The sequence below is a fragment of the Rhipicephalus sanguineus genome, chromosome 8 (assembly GCF_013339695.2).
Source record: "Rhipicephalus sanguineus isolate Rsan-2018 chromosome 8, BIME_Rsan_1.4, whole genome shotgun sequence".
NCBI lineage: Eukaryota > Metazoa > Arthropoda > Arachnida > Ixodida > Ixodidae > Rhipicephalus > Rhipicephalus sanguineus.
In genome coordinates, this window is record NC_051183.1 from 17,629,975 (window position 1) to 17,649,810 (window position 19,836).

The 19,836-nt window shown below is 48.3% G+C and overlaps 1 protein-coding gene across 1 annotated transcript in view; it reads left to right on the forward strand.

Annotated features, from left to right (window-relative positions):
• Positions 1–4,538: 4,538 nt before the first annotated feature.
• Positions 4,539–19,836, forward strand: part of LOC119401489 (adenosine receptor A2b) — a 193,167-nt gene continuing 177,869 nt past the window's right edge. Inside the window, exon 1 of the mRNA XM_037668334.2 lies at positions 4,539–4,666. The gene's annotated coding sequence lies outside the window, so the exon portion shown is untranslated. The remainder of the gene's footprint in view (positions 4,667–19,836) is intronic.

A 19,836-nucleotide genomic window follows, 5' to 3' on the forward strand; every position in this document is an offset into this window, starting at 1 on the left:
AGAAGCATTTAATCGAATTAGATTGGATTCCACTATTTCAGTATTCTGTCCCTGGGAGCCTCCTCGTTAGGCTATTGTCACAGGGACGTCTGCTGCACTACTGGAAAATATTTAATTGAATCAGGGCGGTTCTGAAGCGAAATTCGTAAATTACCATTATTAATTTATATTTCTTACTTCAAAATTTCTCAGTAGCCATAAAATTTATATGTGTCAATTTTATTTAGAATTTGATTGGTTTCCTGGCCAATCCCCTAGGGTGGGTGTGAGCCAGATATGTAGGTCATCATTATTATCGTCTTCGTTGCGTCTACATTCCAGCATGGTGCGTTTGATCTGCTGCAGTTTCTTTTTTTCTCTCTCGAAGCAGTGTGCCCGAGGTTCCTATCAGCGATTATGCACTGAAACACGCTTGTTTTGTATAACACCGCGTAGAAAAGACTTTTGTCTTCCGTTTCCGGATCGTGATATAAGCCCTGCTCTCTCAAAGAGTGCAGCTCACTTCAAAGAGTGCATAATCCGCCGCCTCGGGGCCGATTCTTGATTCGCGAAGATGCTTTCACTGTCAGTACTTAGCGTTGCTCACTTATGGTCATCTTCATCTACCCCCCCCCCTCTCTCTCTCTCTCTCTCATTTCCGTATACTGCAATGTTCGTAACTCGAACACCGGAATGCTCAGACGGCGGCCCTTAGCAACTGTACCCGTTACCCGGAGGCTTAGCCTTTCGTAACCCTTACCTCGAAGTAACGTTGTAAGCTTTCTATTTTTTTCGCCGTTCTTGCCAGCACAGAATTCAAAGGTGACACGCGTGAGAATCTGAGGGGCATTCGTGGAGTCTGGCTTCTACTATATTCGAAGCACGTCTTATTGTGCGCTGCTTATATGGAGAGATCGCAAGACCAAATCCTACGGTGTTGCTTGACGCATCTGCGTCTGATAACGCTGAACGACTGTTTCGTAGAACGACTGCAAAAATCGATTTAGTTGGTAAGGATTCGCCATAAACCACGTATACCTGCTGCTGTTGGTTGGTTGGTTAAAAAAAATTATTTATTTGTGTCATACACACAGCGCCTCACCGCAATACAGTGCGGGGGTGGGGGAGGGGATTCACATCATACAGTGTGGTAGCAAGTACTAGCAACATCAAATCAACATGCATAAATACATATAACATATACAAGAAGCCGCCAGACGTAACAAGAAAGTGCATTTCAGAAATCCGAGTAGTAGAAGTACCCGTCATGGTGGTCTAGTGGTTATGGTGTTCGACTGCTGATCCGAAGGTCACGGGATCGAATCCCGGCCGCGGCGACCGCATTCTCGATGGAGGCGAAAATGCTATAGGCCCGTCTGCTTAGATTTAGGTGTGCGTTAAAAAGAACCCCGGGTGGTCGAAATTTCCGGAGCCCTCCGCTACGGCGTCTCTTATTATAATCATAGCGTGGTCTTGGAACACAATGCAAAAGACAAAAAAAGAAGTGTACGCACGACGCGAGAGCGTGACATAGACAGATAGATAGATAAATGGAGAGAGGTAGATGGATGGAGAGGTGAGAATGCTGAGCAGATCGAGCGTGCTCGTGTATTGCTCCGTGCAATCCTTTTCTTTTTTTCTATTTCCCCGCGCCAGCGCGAAGAAACTGCAACTGAGGGGTCCCGCTCAACTACCACTGCATCCGCATAAACAAGCCGTAAACTTGAGGCCACCCTCGCAGCTGGCTTTTTTTTGTTGTTTTCATCGGCCTTTCGACATCAGCGACCCCTTTTGAAGCGAGAGCACGAAGATCGAGCTTTTCTCGATTCTGTTGCGTTCGCTGGGGCTACAGATTCCGTGCAGCGAGGCACGTTTGAGTTGAGTAACAATGAAAGCGTGGCGTCTATTTGACAATAATGCCGCGAAAAGCGGCTGGCATATGGGGTGCGTGGTATCGCTGTACGTTTTTATATACGTGGTAGTGGCACGTGGCAGCGATGTTCTGTGTGCCAGAGGGTACGGTCAAGTTGGTTGGTCTGACACAGTGTCGTATATATCCGTATATATATATAATCGGCGTTCTACAAACTTTGAACCGTAGAAGAGTAGGAAATCGGGCAAGTTGTAAGCTGTCCGTTGCTAAGCGGCACGCCAATCAACAACGATGATAGGAGGAAGACGGGCCGAGTGGCTCGTTTTTAAACTGTAGTACTTATCGGAAAGTACAGAACACATAAGGCATTCAAGGGAGGTAGGTATCCAGATCAATAAAGAGTAAATAAAAAGCAATTTCGTTGTTGTACAAAGAGACTGGAACTTGACTGACACACGTGTGCTTATTTTCGATGATGCTCTAATAAGGCTGCTGCGATTTATTTGACGCGCGGTCTCTGATTGTGGTGTTCCAAAAGAGACGGCAGTATTGGCGAAGGCAGAATCAAGAGGCTAGAAAGAAAGCAGCCGCCTTCCCGAAATTAAATAAACCAATCCATCCAGTCAGAGGCTATGGCTCAATAGATCGCAATGTGGTGACAACGGCTTAGCCTATCGTAATGCGCACGCAACGTTTTATTTTCTCTGCATAGCGGCCGGCCCTGCAGTTTGAGAGCTCTCTGCACCCAACTGCTGGGCGACGCCGTCTGGTTATAAAGCGCAGCGGAGTGAACGCGCCGACGCCGCCACGGCGTCTGAAAATAGCACCCAGGTGGCGCCACTCGACGAAGAAGAACGGCTCCGAGGCGCGCATCGCCTCCCTAGCGAGGGTGGGTAGGGAGAACGGCATCGTTTATTTGTGGATGTGAGGGAATGGGAAAGGGAAGGATGCATCTAGGGAGAGGACGCGGGAGCCTATCAGCAAGCTCTCGGGGAAGAGGGAAGGATATATCTAGGGAGAGGGCTGGAGCCTGTCAGCAGCAACCTCAAAAGGGGGGGGGGGGTATCTGCGACCTATAAAGAAAGCAGCGATGTCGCAAGAACGGCGAGAGAATTAGGAATGGCGGAGGGAATACGGGTGAAAGGGAGATGGTCGTTTGTTGCGAATGCCTTCACCCCCTGCCCTCCTTGTAAGCAAAAAAAAAAGAGAGAGGAGGTGCCGTAGAACGGTCGTTTTCTTCGTCTACAAGCACACCCGTGGCGTATAGGGCAAATGTTTCCTTCGCTTTTTTTTTGCATTATTTATTCGCTATATTTTGAATCCCTCAGGCGAAGTTGTGGGGAAACGGGAATGGGTGAAGAAAAGTCGTGGTAGATCGCGGAGCCTGGAATATATAAAAAAAATAACAGCGAGAGTGAATATGCGTCGGACATTCTACGAAGAACGAAAAGCGAGAAAGTGTAAGTTACGTCGTGTTTGTTGAGATATTATCGCGGTATTATCATCACTATCTTTGCAAAATAGAAAATAAAGATTCAGGAGATTGAGAGACCGAGGAAAAAATTAAGCGGTAACTGAGCCACTGTAAGGAACAGAAAAAAAACAACAACAAATTTTTGCCTCCTGCTTAGAGATAGAAGACACCTGTTCTGAATACGGTGTGAGAATGTAAGCGAGAGATAGAAAATTACTAAAAGAATGTTAGGGAAAAAAGGGGAGGCACTAAATGCGATATTTCGTACGTCACGCAAAAACGTGACGACACCGCCTGCGACAAAATAGGGAGAGGAAGGGAGATGCGTGAATAGTTAAACATGGGTAAACACAAAGTTGAACTAGTTAGCAGGGATTCGTCGTCGAAGAAGTTGGGAGTGCAAACAGGGACACAAAAGAAGGAAAAAAGGGACTACACAGACTCCTCCTTTCGCGCCCGCGTGTTTACACCTTTCATTTTTTGCGATAGATGTGTGCTCGCGTGCACTAACACTTCTTTGGCCCTGCTCTCATCTGAATATTTATGTCATGTATTCGCCCATCTAATAAACTGTCTGTCGTCATTGTTTTACTTTTTGGTTAGAACTATTGTTGCGTGCGCATGTGTGGTTGGGTTGCCTTGGGCTTGTATATGCCTTGACGAGTGAATGAGAGAAGCAGTTGTTAGCCAGCGCTTGTGTGTGTCGTCTCTCTCTTAGTGGGGCGTCTTGTGCAATAATAATAATAATAATAATAATAATAATAATAATAATAATAATAATAATAATAATAATAATAATAATAATAATAATAATAATAATAATAATAATAATAATAACTGGGGTTTTACGTGCCAAAACCACTATAGGATTATGAGGCACGCCGTAGTGGAGGGCCCGAGAAATTTCGACCATCTGGTGTTCTTTAACGTGCACCGGCATCGCACAGTACACGGGCCTCTAGCATTTCGTCTCCATCGAAATGAGACCGCCGCGGCCGGAATCGAACCCGCGACTTTCGGGTCAGCAGCCGAGCACAGTAACCGCTACCCCACCGCGGCGGACAAGGGCGCCTTGTGTGTTTGCGTTGTAACTTTAACCTCGGTATCATGTACAAACTAGGCACAACTGAAGTTTTATTATTGCGTGCATTTGTTCCCTACGTTCCGTACCATCGACACCCACTCTCTTCCTTTTTTTTTTTCTTCTCCACACATAGGGAACTCAAGGTCACGCCGTCGAGATATCGACCGGCAGCTGTGGCCTTGAAACCCTGAAGACACTTCTCTCCCCGTCTCTCTCGATTTCGGAAGCGGCCGTCTTGCTATCGGTCTCTGGATCGGTGAGTTCCGAGGGAGATCTCTCCTGATACGGGAGCTACACGAGATGGGCGAGGGGGAGAGGGCGAAGGGAAAGGGGAGAGGAGGACTCGAAGCGCGCCTTTCCAAACGGAGAGGTCGCCGCTTCGTCGCCGATGCCGGGCTCGACAGGACGGGAAAGTTCGGTCAACAGGCTTCTTGTCCCGACGTACGACGTCTCCGTTTAGGGAAAAGATGCTTTTTTTTTGGGGGGGGGGGGGGGCAGGATACAGAAGCGCAAGTACAATAGATAAAGACGAAGAGACAACGTAGATTTCGCTTGTCTGCGTTGTCTCTTCGTCTTTGTCAATCAATCAATCAATCAATCAATCAATCAATCAATCAATCAATCAATCAATCAATCAATCAATCAATCAATCAATCAATCAATCAATCAATCTCTGGTTAAGAAAATAATATTGACAACCACCCGTTTGTAGCACGAAGCCTCAAGGAAATGCATACGGATTTCCTTTTGGCTTTGTGCTACAAACGGGTGATTGTCTATTTTCCATTTCTTAACCCTTCCGCCACCTTGCGGGATTCCGCAGAACTGATTCGCAGTGAATCAATGTTTATTCAATCAATTAATACAATCAATCAATACAAAATTGGTTACGAAAACATTTGAACCGTTAGCCGGTGTGGCTAGTTATCGGTCCAATCTAGTCTATTGTAGTCTATTGCAGTTGCGCTTTTGTATGCTTCAGTATCACGAACCATCGCATCGAACAAGTTTTATTGAACTATGCTTCTTTTTTCTTTTTTTGACAAGAGTGCCAATATGGTCTCGTTGGTTCTTCGTAAACGGGCTTGTAGCATAGCGCGGAAACAGACGTGGACAAAAGACGAAGTAACAATGAAGAAGTAGAGCATACGTTGGCCACTTCGTCTTTTGTCTTCGTCCGTTTCTGCGCTATGCTACGAGCCCGTTTACGTTGTTCAGTGTCCGCGCTGCCTATCACAGACAAACACGCACGCGCGAGAAAAGGAGTAAAAGTGCACGTTGAAGAAGCACGCGAACGACTTGTCGGAGCATGTTCCAAAGGCGTCTCGTCGTGCTCAGTCTCTATATGGAGGAAGGATTCAGGGGCGTAACCAGAATTTTTTTTTTCAGGGAGGGTTCAACCGCCATTTATGTACGTACGTGCGTGCGTTTCCATGTGCGCGGATATACTATATACACATGTGAAACTGAAAACATTGGCATGGGGGAGGAGTTTGATTTTCCCCGTGTTTCACACTTTCGTGGCTCCAAACTTTCTGCACCTAACGTGGTTTTGCACTGCCTCCGAGATTCGAGGCATCTCTAGCTTTCTACGCCTCGCACGGTTTTGGACGGCTTCCGTATTCGGCCCGCCTTTGACCAAGCGACGATGTGTGATGACGTCATCATGACGTAACACATTCTGGCGATCTGTGACGTCATGATGACGTCGCCAGGTGGCGCCATTGATGACGTCATGTTACACTGACGTCACGAGACTTCGTTTTTTTGAAATTGTCGCTTTAATATTCACATTACAGGAAACGTAGCAAAACAGTTTCAGTGCCATAGCCCGGCTGACTATGACACCGCCGTCCCACATACATGCACTGGAGTATCACGTGACTTTTAGGGGCGAAGCTCCTTAAAGCGGCACCCGTTCATCCCCGTCGTAGTGCGTAACCAGTCTTAACGTTAGTACCAGATCTTGACCTCCAAGGTGGTGCCGGTGGGAGATTTCTCCTGTGCGTTGTTGAACAATAAAAAATTCGCAGCGTGCGCGTTAACTAAAAGCCGACTTCTTCTGTCTCTCGTTCCCCATTAGCAGCCATTGGCATGTTCCAGCAGGAAACGTTAGTAGAAGTAGAAGTGTAAGTGTTAGCTAAAAGCCGACTTCTTCTGTCTCTCATTCCCCATTAGCAGCCATTGTTTACCTCCAAGGTAGTGCCTGGTGAGATTTCTCCTGTGCGTGATTAAACAATAAAAATTCACAGCGTACATGTAAAATTAAAGTGAGCTGCAAGTCGCCATGACTCTCATCGACCCTATAGTATAAACCGGCCCGATCTCACGTCGTTGATGATGTACTGGGCGTGAAGCTGCGTGCCGCCGCCGCCGCCAAGATCCTGCCGTGCGAGAGCTTCTCCCCACTCATCATCATTCACCCCGTGGGTATGCTGTGGAATTTTTTTACCTTCTTTTATTTCTTAGCTTTCTTTTTTTTCACCATTGATTTTGCCGCTGCCTCGCGAAGTCTCGTCAAATCTCGAAATTTCTTGACTCGATGAGACGTATATGAGGCTTTCGCCGTAATAAAAGGGCTTTTATTTTCAGGACCATTGTTTCACACGGGCATCAATGACTGATCTCTGTCATGACAGATATATTTGTTTGTTCGTCAGTCCATGGGATTACTCGCGTTGTTTCCTTGGCAAGGAGTGTGGGGGTAGTTTGTCATTGCTTACTGTTAGGAAAAGCGAAGGCAGCGCTATCTTTCGCAGCTCATAAGGGAGCACCACTCTGCGCCACAGACAAGGAAGAAGGAAAGAATGAAATAACAGAAGAAAAAGAAAACGGAAATGTTAATGGAGCCCTCAATAGAGACCGGCATTCCGGAAGTCTCGACAGCTTCTGTTCCCCGACAAGAAAAATGTGTCGGGACTTCCGGTATAAAGGAACGAGTTGTTTATGTTGAGCGGGTCGCGTCGCGTTCAATCATACACGTGCAGTCTCTGTCACTCTGGCGACGAGTGGTGACATATTTGCTGTCTCCGAATGGGAAGGAAGGTCCTGTGATTGCGTTTTTTTTTGTCGTGTGGCTCACGAGATAAATTGGGATCTTGGTGCACGAAAACTTGTGTTTTTTGTTATGTTTTTGGTTCGGACGGATAGGAGGTCTGGTGATGTTACGCCGGCCGGCCGCCCTGTACTTCGGGCGATCGACAAATGTCACGTTGGTATATACAAAAATTCAGGAGTTCTTGCCCTAACGAGAAAATGGGGCCAAGCGAAGCTTGACGTGTGTGCGCCCAATGTACTTTCTTTCTTTCTTTCTTTCTTTCTTTCTTTCTTTCTTTCTTTCTTTCTTTCTTTCTTTCTTTCTTTCTTTCTTTCTTTCTTTCTTTCTTTCTTTCTTTCTTTCTTTCTTTCTTTCTTTCTTTCTTTCTTTCTTTCTTTCTTTCTTTTAGATGCGAAGCATCTTATGGCGGAATTCAATCTGGTGGGGGTGGTGTGTGGCGTGACCACCCTTACTGCGCATGCGCTAACCCTCTCCACTCCCCATCTCCGCTCCCGTCCCCCTCTCCGCCCTCTCTCCCTTTCTCCCTTTTAGCTTCCCCTTTTCCATCCCCTTCTCTCCCCCTTTCCCCCTCTCCACTCACCTTCTGAAACGTTGCTTCGCATCGCCTCATGGTCCCCTTTAGCGGAAGATGGTGTGATTTCTTTCTTTTTCTTTCTTTCTTTCTTTCTTTCTTTCTTTCTTTCTTTCTTTCTTTCTTTCTTTCTTTCTTTCTTTCTTTCTTTATTTCTTTCTTTCTTTCTTTCTTTCTTTCTTTTAGATGCGAAGCATCTTATGGCGGAATTCAATCTGGTGGGGGTGGTGTGTGGCGTGACCACCCTTACTGCGCATGCGCTAACCCTCTCCACTCCCCATCTCCGCTCCCGTCCCCCTCTCCGCCCTCTCTCCCTTTCTCCCTTTTAGCTTCCCCTTTTCCATCCCCTTCTCTCCCCCTTTCCCCCTCTCCACTCACCTTCTGAAACGTTGCTTCGCATCGCCTCATGGTCCCCTTTAGCGGAAGATGGTGTGATTTCTTTCTTTCTTTCTTTCTTTCTTTCTTTCTTTCTTTCTTTCTTTCTTTCTTTCTTTCTTTCTTTCTTTCTTTCTTTCTTTCTTTCTTTCTTTCTTTCTTTCTTTCTTTCTTTCTTTCTTTCTTTCTTTATTTCTTTCGCATTGCGCAATGCTGCCTCCTGTTTTCGGTTGCAGGCCGGGAATCGGACCTTCATCCACGTGTTTATATAACAGCGTAACACTTCAGTCGCTACCGTCAACAACAACGGTAATGCGTTCATTCTCGAGAAGAAAATTGTGCACTGCACCACCAGATCTCAAACTGAATGCTTACAAAACACTGATCAGACGATGTCTAGAGTACGCTGATCTAATCTCGAGTCCCCGTCAGAAACACCTCATCAGTAAAATAGAACGTATACAAAAATTGGCAATGAGGTTTGTATATTCGGATTCGGATTACGCGAGGCAGTCTAGTACTACGGGCGCGTTCGCAAGAGCAAACCTAACACCCCTTTCACAAATAATCTTAAGACTAAAAGTACTTCTCCAGTTATGTCATGGTCACGTCTGCATATCCCGTTCTCATTACCTGCAAGACCCGCCTAAACACGAATTGCGTCTAAAGCAATCCGCCAACCATGAAGTCGTGTTAACGCTCGCAAACATTCCCTTTTTCCGTCGGCTATCGACCACCGGAATAACTTATCCAACGATACTGTATGTTGCAATTCGACTGACTCGTTCATGAATCTGATTCAGTCGAATTTGCACCATGGATTTTTGACACTGTATGCATTTTCATGTGCTCATGTACCCACTCCTGTATGGGCCGTGAAAAGCCGGCAGCATATATATATATATATATATATATAATATATATATATATATATATATATATATATACTATATATATATATACTATATATATATATATATATAATATATATATATATATATATATATATATATATATATATATATATATATATATATTATTATACTATATTATATATATATATATGCTGCCGGCTTTTCACGGCCCATTAGAAGCATTACATGTAGAAACGAAACTGGTGTTTTCAGCAGCAGCTTATGCTTTCACCTGAGGACACAACAATGGGTGCCTCTAACTGAAAAAAAAGACCCCCCCCCCACACACACACATAGATGCACGCACGCACACGCACAAAGGAAGTAAAAGAGGACGTGTACAATAAAACAGCAAACAAACACACAGGTGCACTTATAAACACAAAAAAAATTTGAACGTCGTTTAACGCGAACGAAACTGCGGTTTCGTAGGTACATACACAGAGCTTAAGCACGCGACTTCGACGTAAGACAATTTCTTCCGTAGTCAAGGTGGGAGACCACAGATGAAAACACGGAGTGGGATATGTTGAACAAACAGGATAAAGTGCCTCGGACAGACTGGCCGACGTTTCGATAGGAGAACCTATCATTGCCAAAGACGCCTTTGAGAAAGATAGGTCGCCCCTCCACGGTGGTCTAGTGGTTATGGCGCTCGACTGCTGACCCGAAGGTCGCGGGATCGAATCCCGGCCGCGGCGTCTGCACTTTCGATGGAGGCGAAAATGTTTGAGGCCCGTGTACTTAGATTTAGGTGCACGTTAAAGAACCCCAGGTGGTCGAAATTTCCGGAGCCCTCCACTACGGCGTCTCTCATAATCATATCGTGGTTTTAGGACGTTAAGCCCCAGATATTATTATTATTATTATGAAACTCTATGCAACAATGAAATGTGCCAGCGTGAAATGACAGGCCACCTCGATAGAAGATCTGTTTGCCCTATCAGAAAGAAACGACTGATTGATGCCGTCTCCTAAGCTGTCAGTGTAGACTGTCTACGATACTGTCCAGAACTGCAACACAGCCATAGCCTCACGTTATGTGGCTAAACGTTAAGGTAAAGAAAAGAAACAAGCAAACAAAGGTACTGCGAGTATAATAACCGCGCTTACAACACAAGAGTCAGAGACGTTTTTGAGGATAAAGGTTCCCAGAAGATGAAAAGATTTCTCGACGATGCGTTGGTGCGTGGTCGAATGACAAAAACGAAATTAGGTGGACGAAGGCACAAGCGGGAGGAACGAAAAATGGGTCACCAAACCCTCCACCACAACCACTACCATCATCATCATCGTCATCATCGTAAAGCGGGGGCTTTCGTGTTAACCCCAAACCGACGCGTTAACCCTAAAACATAAAGACGTGCTCGTTGTCGGCAATATATGTAAGCGCTGTTGAGTGAAGCGGGAGGCGATGCTTACGCGTGCTCTTTTGTTTTTTGCTCGCCGGCTGTGTCGTTCTTGAAGATGAAAGCAAGTTACTAACAAAAAATGGCGTCGAAATTTGTTAGTTCGATAGACGAGGCTTAGCGTGGAAAGCGCATTTTCCTGTAGTTGCTTTTGAGACCCGTGCACGAATGGAAGTGTTTTTTTTCTCCTCATCGTCGAGCCTCGCACGTTGTCCCAGAAAACGCGAAAACAACGCAACGTAACCTGTCGTGGCTTAATGCTCGAGAGCAGAGTCTATGAAAAGCAAAAAGCTTTGGAATTATCATGCGAGCCTCTCTGCTAAAGCGCTTTTTTTCCGGAGGTTCTGCGAAATCGGTTCACGCTGTTATCCAATGTCCCACATAGCCGTTATTTATTGCCAGTCACGTTTCGTTTTTTTTCCCTCTTGTATTCGGAGGCCTAGACGTTGCAATTTGTAGATATTTCTCGTGGGCGATTCCTTTTGTGTAAATGGTGTTGGCAACGATCTTGGTATGTCTTGAAGCAGAATGTTTCACTGGAATTTAAAACCTCGAAAGTGGGTTTATGGTTTTATGCCCGGATCTCACGAATGTCGTCTACGTCGTCGTTAGATCACAGTCATCCTCAGCAGCGGAATTGTGGCAAACGCATGAATGTCGTCGTGGTTCCATTTTCTGAGATGCGGGGGCGAATTTTAGCGTGGACGATGAGTGAGCGAGAGCGTAGGTGGATGGATAGGTGGGTGAGTAGATGGGTGGAGGGGTAGGTAGGCAGGTTAGGTTAGGTGAGGTGGGGCGAGATGGTAAGGTGGGTGGGTAGAGAAGGTAGGTAGGTGACCGAGTGAATGAGTTCGTTATTAGGTGGGCAAGTAGGTAGGTGGGTAATGTGAGGTGTGGTGAAATGGAGGGTGGGGCAGGGTAGGGTAGGTAGGCAGTTAGCCAAGGCAGGTAGGTAGGTAATGTAGGTAAGTAGGTAGGTGAGTGGATAGGTGGTTGAGTGAGTGATTAGGGGAGTAAATAAGTAGGTGGGGTGAGATGGGATAGTAGAATAGGATAAGTAGGTAACGTAGGTTGGTTAGTGGATGGGGTTGAGCGAAACAGTGAGTGAGTGGATTGGTGGACAGGTGTTAAATAAGTGAGCGGGTTGATGGATAGGTGTCTAAGTGAGTGAGTGAATGAGTAGATTGAATGAATAGGTTGTAGTCGAGTAAGGAAGGCCAGCGAGTGAGTAGGCGAGTGGGTGAGTGGATGGGTAGGTATACAGCTGGGGTGAGATGGTAGGGTGGTTAGATAGGTAAGTCAGTGGATAGGTGGTGGAGTGAGTGAGTGAGTCATTGAGTGATTAGATGAGCAGGTAGGTAGGTAGGCGGGTGGAGTGAGGTGGGCTAGAATGGTGGAGCAGGGTAAGTAGGTAATATAGGTAGGTTAGGCGACGGGAATGTAGTGAAACAATAAGTGAGTGAATGAGCAGGCGGTTGAGTAAGTTGGAGTAGGTAAATAGATAGATAAATAATAAATAAATAAATAAATAAATGATTAATCTACCGATCGATAAACGATTCAAACGAACATCAAAGTGCCCGGAATGTTCACGAAAGATAATTAATGGGTGATAAAAACGATCAGGAAGAAAGAAACGCGCTCGATAGAAGAACCAACAAGGGAGCGAAATCGCGAGACAGTCACTCGGAACGGCCACGGAACACATACACACAAAAATACAAACAGCAACCGCCAGCAATGAAACAACGTGGACAAAACAAAAGATGCTTCAGACCATTAGCGCGGCAAGAGATCCAAAGCGGGAGTACCGATCATCGATAAATGAAGGATAATATTTTGTTTCCTCTTAGACGAAACAATTCGCGTTCAAGGCTAAACCTTATCGGGCCGTCGAGTACGTTTTTTGACATCAGGCACGCAGTTATACAATTTGTTACTTCACATATGTGTACACGTCACAGCCGAAGGCCGTACGACTCGCCACGCCGGCATTTTCCGTGGCTTCGCTTCTCCTCCCGGTCTCTTCAGTCGCATGCAGCTGACACGCGCCGGCCACTCTTATAGCAGATGATTTCCCCACAGTTGTGTTCAGCAGTTAAACCCCTAACGTCGCGAAAGCACGCAACAGCAAAGACGCAAATGCAATGGCCTACGCCTGAATGGAAGAAAAAAACTAACTAAATCTATAGATTGTGAAATAAGGTGGTCACGTTTCGCCACATTTGCGGGTACCCTTCTCTGCACACTGAAATGCCACGGAGAATTCGAGTAGGTTCATCGATGGCACCACGCAGCGCTGCTTCGTCGACTCGGTGTTTTTCGGCATGCAGCTGAGCATGCAGAAGCGCTCGAAGAACACCTGCCGCAGTTGTTTTCCATAATGTAGCGTCTCGAGGGGAGACATGGTCCGCTTTGCGTATATCTCGAGGCTCCTGAGTGCTGCGCCCACCGCCAATTCCCAGATGAAGAGTTCCTTGATTTGGGCATCGCTTCCAGTGGCTGGCTCAAGTCGACATGTCTGGCCGCGCTCGGCGGCCGCTTGCCAGTCCAAGAGCGAACGCCTGCCAGCTTCCCTGATCAACTCGAGCGCCAGCAGAACTCCCAGTGTGGCGAAATTATGGAACTGTTCCTCGCGGTACACGTAGAATACCGGTGGGAAGAGCAAGAAGAAGTGCACGCTGATGGTCAGATCATCGACGTTGTACGTTGGTTTCAAATTGATCGCTTCCCTGTCACCAGACAAGCTGTATTCGTCGATAAACTGGTTATAGCTGCGCTTGACCTGAAAGGCTGACGTCTGCACCAAGTACTGCGGCATGTGGTACCCGATGGAGAGTTGAGGGGCCCTGTAAACCGTATCGTTCTCGACTGTGGGACCGCTGAGGGGCCGCAGCTCTGTTTTGTTCAGAAGGGCACCAACTGCGAGCATGCTCAAGCCGGTGACATTCTTCTCCTTGAGATGGGCGGTGAGGCCGTCTCTGATGTCCTCGAACAGCTTTTCGAGGTATCTCGCCTGCACCTGCAGGCCGGCCACGTCCATCACGAGCTTGACCCACAGGTTGCGGAATGCGTTTCGAGATGCGTGCATGCAGACGCGCAGCTTGGGCAGCACGTTGGTGGCGTGGCTCTGGCGGTATTGCAGAATCTGGCCAACCGTGAGCAAGTTGATGTACAGGGCCCGTATCGCAGGGGGACGCCCCTCGAAAGCGTGGTACAGGTCGCTGTGACGGGTGACTTCTCGAATGCGTACGTCGCTATCATTGTCGAGCGTCATATTGGCCGGAACGTATCGGTTGATCTCCTTCAGCCAAGTGGAAGCGTCGACACCCCTGGCGATGGCGCCGAGGCTTCGGCAAGACATCTTTTCTTCGAAAGGCGCTCCCCTCTTCAGGTTTATGGCAAGCGCTAGGCGCTTTACTTGCGTTGCGGCGTTGACGACATCTCCAAACTCCGGCAACTCGTCGATTATTTCTGTAAGCAGGGACACGATGGCCGGAGTGTCACCGCTGCTCAGCGAGAATAGAGTGATGAGACAAGCGTCGACCGAAAGAAAAAGGCCAGCTCGGTTGGGTTGATGCTGGGTACGACCGACCCTCACGCCCGCAATGGTTGGGAGACCGTACAGTAAGTTATGCCTGATCGTGGCCTGCACGATGCGCGACCAGTTCCAGCTACGGAGCACAAGGAAGTCGTCCCCCATCTCGTAGCGAATGAGTGACATCCATTCGGACACGCTGTCATTGAAGCTCGGGTCTGCCAGGCACACCTTGGTGAAGGCCACGAACAGGTCCAGGTCGTTCCGCGTCAGGGCTGGCATCGTGCTCCTCGCGATCCGGTCGCTTATGATATTGTAAGCGGAGCCGACGACGCTGCCCAGAAACGATGTGTCCTCGCGGCCCACGCTCCAATCGTAGCAGACATACTCGTAGAAGTTATGGCAAGGGTCTTTCGCGAAGTTGCTTTTGTTGGGCAGTAGCCAGAGCCCGAGTCGGTCGCACCATTCGTCTAGGCAAGGGGCCGCCTTGTCAATCGGAGCCGCCGCCTCACGCACGTACATCGGCCGTGCTACGAAGTACAGGATGACAACCACTAGCGTGAGACAGACCACGGTGGTGACGCGTTCGGTAGCTACCCGACAATCCTCGAACCACAGGCTGGCCTCGCGTGCTGCGTGACGTTGCAAGAAACGTGTTATTCTCTCTGGAAGGCGAAAGCCTGCTGCTGCGAACTTATTAATGTATCAAGTCGTGCAACAATCGGGTACTAGACTTTTTACAAGACATAACAGGCCACAGACACGCATTTCATTACCTTTACGCTCTCAGTCGATTACATTGCCTCCTTAAGCTTACTGCACTACCTCCAAGATCGGCCCACATTTATCCAAGCGACGTTGAATGATAACGTTGCATGATAATGTCATCGTAATCACGGCTAACAATAATAAATACTCGGGTTTTAGGTCCGAAAACCACGATATGATTATTAGACATGCCATAAGGGAGGGCTGCGGAAATTTCGACCGCCTAGGGTTCTTTAACGTGCACCTACATACGAGTAATTTTTCAGGGAATTACACCTAAATCCTAGCACACGGGCCTTTAGATGATGACATGAAAATTTCGAAAATCTAACGTCGCGGAATGAAGCCATGACGAAAGTACTTGGTCACGTCAAGGAATGACGTCATTAGTGACAAAGATCGCGTTCATTTTGTGCTAGCACATGTCTCGCTCGCTGCGCGACCTCGCAACGAGGCACTTAAGGCCTTAAAAGTACATTGATTCTGATACAGCGCACGCTGATTTTTGGATTTATTCTCCGAACCACACGGGCTAAGCACAAAAACACCGCATAATAGTCGGCAACTACTCGCTGCTGCGACGTCAAACATTGTCTATGCATTCGAAAACAAAGACGTTTTGTGACTGTGCGCTTCGTTCACTTACGGGCTACAGCTGCCTCGTTGAATTCAGTTCTAATTTAAGCAGGTGTAGGCAAAACAGAGTGCTTCGAGATATCTCGGAACAACGTAAGGTAGGGACGATGCGAGGATTACATGAATTCCTCTGGATTACTTTTGCCACAGGGGCCTACATCACACAAAACGACCTGATGTAGCAATGAGACAAGTCATGCGGGTTAGACTTGTTAGTAATTAACAAGAAAGTAACAAGGCTAGCGGTCCTAATTGGATACTTCACGCCCGCCATTCGGCAAGATCACAGCCTTTCCACAGGGTAAAAATTTCAAGCTGCTAAACTTCTGCAGCCTCATGACTTCCGGTAAATTACACCAAAAACTTAACTGCTGTAGAACGCAAATGACACATTCTTATCAAACACCCTTTAGTGACACGGATGTTTACGCCCCACCGTGAAGCGAGGTTGCTGACCCGTAAAGATGACGTCCCCATCGGGCTTCGTGATGTACACAACGGTGACGGGCGAGATTGGTTAATCGAATCAACTCGATGCGCGGACTATCACTCAGGATAAGCTCAGAATGGCGTTGCGCAAAAGACGTACGTTTGACAGCCGTGGCGTCTCCTTGAGATGCGTCGGTCACTTCTTGTGAAGACAGAAGTTCTTCCGGCGCAATCCGTACATTTTTTGCTTGCTTTTCACCACCCTTGACTTGGCCTGTCACCTCTTTGCCTTCGTCAGTGTTCTCGTTTGTCACGGGCGGTTTCTGGACGTCGTTCGGCGCGTCAGCTCTAGGAACCGATTTGTCCGTGTTCTCGGCGATTTGTTTTCCCGCAGGCAAAGCCTTCGGCGTCACGCCGGTAGACTGTAAGCCAGTGTGCGCACTACTCTGCACTGCAATGCTTTTGGAGCTTTCCTGAACCACTGCTGTGCCTTTGGAGCTTTCCTGAACCGCCACATGGTCGTTGTCACGACGTCCCTTATCTGAAATGCGAGAAACTTGTTGCGATTTTCGGCTTCCCCTTTTGTGTTCGTCTTGCGTCACGGTCGTTGGCGGCACTCCCTCCATTGTTTTCGTATCTTCCGCAGCTCGCGGTTCCTCTTTTAATTTATTCGTAGGTAAAGTTTCGCCAGCTGTCACGTAATTACTAACCTTCGAGCTCGTAACAACCGATCCTGCGGCGACGCCATTCACGTTTTCGGTGGATGCTTTCAGCTTCGTCGAACCAGCGTCACTCGTCTTATGCGGCGATGTCAGCGGCTCTTCGTGTGACTCTGCCGTGCTTTGTTCTTTCTGCTGCGGCGACGGAAGCCTAATGCCTCGCAAGCTGTCGTTCACCGACTCGTCGTGTCGAAGAGCAGGGGCGCAGCACGTCGACCTGCGCTCTCCTCTCGGGCACGGTGGTGGCAATGAAGATGCTTCCGCGGCAGCAGACGCAGGTAGGGAACTCACGGCAGTAACGTATGGCGCGTCGGTTGTGGAGGTCAGTTCACGTCCTCCCGAGGTCGCGGACTTGGTTATTTGCGCTTGGTCATCGTTAGTATCACTCGATTTCTTCAAATATGGGCTTCTTGGCGCAGGGCGGGGCCTCGCAGATAGGCTGGATCGATCTAAGGGTTGGACGCTTCCGTCGCGTCGTTCAGCCGGTGTGGCTGTCCATCTTTCACTCATTGGAGCCTCCAATTTGCTTACAACGTCTTTCACCGCCGATTTTCTCGGAATTAAAGCGCGCCTCTGACGAGTATCTCCTCTCCGGGACAATTCTGGATAGCGGGTCGCCGTCGGCTTCTCTAGCAGCGTTTGCTCGCTGTCTTTCACCTCCATTGGAGTCGCCTTTTCAGCGAGATCCTTCCCATCATTCGTGCGCGGAGTGGTGTCCACGGGCGTAGCAGGTCTGGGTGAAACGTCTCTCCTCGGAGCCGGTACCGGTGGCCCGGGGCCGGTGTCCTGGCGGCGATTGTGCGGCCTGCGCGGGGACCTCGGTGAGGCAGGCGTCCTCTTTCGATGCTGGGCGAGAGGTTTCGTGTCCTCACCCCGTGCCGCATTTGAAGTGCGCTCCCCAGCGCTTCGGGTTGTGCTTTCATCCGTGGATCTTCGGCTTGCTTCACTGTGCTCGTCCTTCGAAGTGCTCTCGTCTCGCCCTTTACATATTCCGCTGCGGCGCCTCGGTTGAGGCCTCCGAAGGTCATCCGTGGCTTTGGAGAGGCGCGAGCCTTTCGAACTTGGTTGTTCACCCGAGTTCGTCGTACTGCTGCTGCAGCTCGACTTCGTGACGGGACTCTCGGTGGCAGGGCTCCCATTTGTCCGTCCACCACTGTGCACTAAACTCTGTTCCACGGCGCCTGCGTCGGGGGCCTGCCGCGAGTGCTGGCCACTCTTCAGCGAAGAGTGTCCGCGACTCGTCCGAGGAGACGCTCGAGGAAGGTCCATCGCGACCTGTTCGATGTTGAAGTCCTACTTCGATGGCTCACACCCTCACGGGCGCCAAGAAACGGATAACGAGCGGGCGTTCTTCTTCCTTGCTCGTTTCCTGTTTCAAGCATGGCCTTTGTCCACTACGGAAGATCCGCCACGAAACCGGCTCTCAAGGGAACATGTGGCGATAAAAGTGGAAAAAAAAATACGCCAAGGGGAAAATTTGCATCCACACATTCGCCATATTTGAGTTTGAGTTTCTTTGAGTTGTTTTTTTTTTTTACCACATGCAGTTTCACAATAGGTGGTTGGTACAGGGGAACAAAAGCTGCATGAAACAGCTTGAAAATGCCCGGATGTCTAGATAACGTTTAGGAAGAACACTTGACAAAACTGGAAATGAACATTGCGATAGCGACTGATCCTTCAGCTTGTGAAGAGAAGGCAGGCGTGGGAATCGCATCATTATCACTGCATTTGTCTTCTTCAATTCGGATACCTGACATTACGCCTATTTTTCGAGCGTAATTACTTCCGATTGCCCCGGCTTTGAACAAATTATCCCGATCACTTTCAGCAGCGTTAATTATGATTGTCTGTGTGTCTCAGGGTTGCCACGTTTGACTGCTTTGTGCCGTTTTGGCTACTTTTTTGAGCCGGTGGTGGCCATAGGCGTGCGCACGGGGGGGGGGGGGGCAGGGGGGGCGCCCCCCCTATTCACCTAAGAGGGGCGCTGCGACTCGGGGGTTGGGGGGGCGCAATGTCAGCTCAATGCATTGACATAATTAGGTGTTAGGAGGGGGGCGCCGCGACGAACCTTCGCCCCCCCCCCCCCCCTGAAAGGGAGCCCTGCGCACGCCTGTGGTAGTGGCAGAATAATTGTCTTGGCTACTTGGCTACTCTCTTTTTCCCTCGATTTGGATCGAATCGTCAATATCTGGCGACGTTGCAGCCGCCAGCGTTCGAGTATGGGGTGTCAAAACACGGCGGCCAAAGCGTGCCTCTAGCTCCCAAAATTGAATTTGGCCCTTGCATTACAGAGAATGAACGTTAAATGAAAAAAGATTGCTCAGTGGCTCAAGCAAAGGTGAGGGCCAATAGCGGGGATCATAAAAGAAACATAAAAGAACTACACATTTATAACCTGTTGTGGGATAGGTTTCAAACAGGAGAAAGTGCCTAAGAACAGGCTGGCCGACGTTTCGATAGGTGGACCTATCTTTGTCAAAGGCGCCTTGTCATCCTTGGCGTGTTAGTTTTAAAGGGTTAGTGTTGACGTCATGTCCAGCAGTGGCGCTTGTCGCTGTTGGTGATTCCAGGCTGGAATCACCAACAACGTCGGCCAGCCTGTTCTGAGGCACTTTCTCCTGTTTGAAACCTATCCCACTCCGTGTATCCATCTGTCGGCTCCCTTCTTGATCTTGGACATTTATAACCTGCCACTCAAGCACGCCTCGCGCACAAAAACAAAAGGCCTTTGGATACGAGGCTGGGACTGGGAGAAAACCGTTGCGTTGAGCCTCATTTTTCAGGCCACCTATTGCGGAACGCGACTAAAAACCGTGTAATTGGAAGGGAACACGACTGTCATCGACATCAGAAATCTGATATCCTGTTTCTGAAAATTAGGTACGGATCGGGAATATTAAATGCTTCGTCATCACGCAAAAGATGATTGCGAAGGTGACAACGCATGTCCCAGCAATGGCGATTTTGAGCGCGCTCATGCTGTGTGCTTTATTTTATTACACTTCT